Below are 2155 nucleotides of genomic sequence, written 5' to 3' on the forward strand. Positions count from 1 at the left end.
TTAATATAGTTTAATTTAATTTTAATTTGATCAATGCCGCTAAATGGCCCAGCAGCTGATGCGGCTTCTATAAAATCCTTCTTCTACTACGTAAAAAGTAATTCAATAAAAATATACAATTTAAAAAATGCGTCTTTGAATCGATTGACATACAAATTCACATTTTTCCTGTCAAGAAAAAATCAGTTCTACGCTATTGGAACACGAGAATGGCCGAATAAAAAATACGCTTCACCCTTGATGTCCTTATCAATGGTCATTCGTTAAAGCGGACATGAAAGGTACCGCCAGGACCGCAGGTGCGTCGTCGCTGCGACTTCGGCGAAGATTTTACAGACTGTTTCGGATAGAGCTGCCGTACCAAAGGGTGGTACCCAGTGTTGCCAAAGTTACCTCATTTTGAGAGGATACATTAAAATACGCAACCAACCGTCATTGAACCGTCCAATCAGATCAAAGGAGTAATCGTCGTAGATCGTGCGTTATCGATAATGTTCGGTGCCTGGAGAAAATTGACAATTGACAAGAGAATTGTTTATTATTTTTGACTTTTTAGTTCGTTTAATTTAATAATTACTAAAACCAGTAGTTCGAAAGATATATTTAAAAAAATAAAAGATAAAAATCCAAAAATTAATTATCTATTAACGTGGATTTGGACGACAATAGGTAAGAACACTAAATTTATTTCTATATTCGATATAAACTTGTTTATTAGGTTTTTAGTTTGTGATGTTTCATGTGATGATCATTTTCATGTTCATCGTCTTTGAATTGACATGAGGATATCTATGGAAAAGTAACTAATCTGAAAGTAAGCCAACATATCGTTTGTCCTTTGTGTGCTAAAGAAAAGATTTTCTTTTCGCATCATGAGGAAGTATTACATCAATTAAAAAATGTTAGGAAGTTGATTACTTGTCATGGAAAAGTATACCAATGGAAATTATTTGTTAAAGAAGTATAATTCTAAGGGTAAATTTTATTATAATTAGTAACCTGTCTATTTTTTATACGTAGATGTTTCAGGTTTTAAGAATAAATTGGTTGAACCCAAAATCTGGAGGAAGTACCTATATCCATACACAGAATATGCCCATTAAAAATACTAGTCCAAATTTGCTTTAATGGTAGACAATTATTCAATACAAATTAACTTTTTAAGTGACTGAAATATTAAATAGTTTAGAATATGGTATAACAATGTAAAAAAATATTATTTTCAGGAACGATTAGGGCCCGATATATTTGAAACTCATGTTGGACATAGTATTGAGTTGGGTAGAATATTATTCTACGTTAAGTGAGGGTATCAGATACCTATTATTGTACTGTATTTTAATATATACATTAGAATTGTTGGTTTTTTCATATTTGTTTTATTTATTATTTTACTTACAAGTTATATAAAGTTAACACTAAAATCTACTTTTTGACTTATATAAGTTAGTCTGTGGTTTAATGCGTGATTACATCCACATGATTTCAAGTTTTTAAAATATAAATATTATAACTGGCTTTAAAAACTCCATTAAACTGTTAAAAGTGTAATTTATTTCAAAATAAATATACATATATAGGTATATATTAATATCGAAAAACATTTTTATTTCCTTAACACCAATTTAATCATCACATACATATGTATAAACATTTATTTACGTTATTTCAAATGAAGACCACAGGAAAAACCAGCTTTGTTCATTTTAACTGGAGCCGAGAAAATGCAATTACGAGTGAACTACTCTGGTTTTTCTCCTGTAGGGCAAAATAACTAAGCTGTAATATCTCTGGGACTAAGCATATTATTATTGCTTTCTTTGATGGTGCCTCGAATAATGCTAACACTTGCCTATAAAATTGTCTCGCTATCAATTTCTATGAAAATGTAACATATTATCTGGTTTTTTCCGTGTAGTCTTCAAATGATCTAAAAATTCAGCAGGAATGATCCATTATGCAGCAAACACACTGATGTTGAATCATTGGAAGCTTTTTTGTGGGCATTTCACAAATAAAATGAAATATCTGATCAAAAACTGAAAATGCAAATCAGATAGTAAGCTTTATAAATACATACATATATATAAATAATCATACCTACATCTATTTATGTCGTACAATCCAACCGATATTTTAATATCCTAGCCCAAGT

The 2155-nt window shown here is 30.2% G+C and overlaps 1 long non-coding RNA gene across 1 annotated transcript; it reads left to right on the top strand.

Annotated features, from left to right (window-relative positions):
• Positions 1-628: 628 nt before the first annotated feature.
• LOC115879388 lies at positions 629-1766 on the top strand. Its single transcript, XR_004049705.1, has 3 exons — positions 629-669; positions 719-975; positions 1030-1766. It is a non-coding gene; the product is annotated as an uncharacterized LOC115879388 (long non-coding RNA).
• The last annotated feature ends 389 nt before the right edge of the window (positions 1767-2155 follow it).

The sequence above is a fragment of the Sitophilus oryzae genome, unplaced genomic scaffold, assembly GCF_002938485.1.
Source record: "Sitophilus oryzae breed Bouriz unplaced genomic scaffold, Soryzae_2.0 scaffold_1576_pilon_pilon, whole genome shotgun sequence".
Classification (NCBI taxonomy): Eukaryota; Metazoa; Arthropoda; class Insecta; order Coleoptera; family Curculionidae; genus Sitophilus; species Sitophilus oryzae.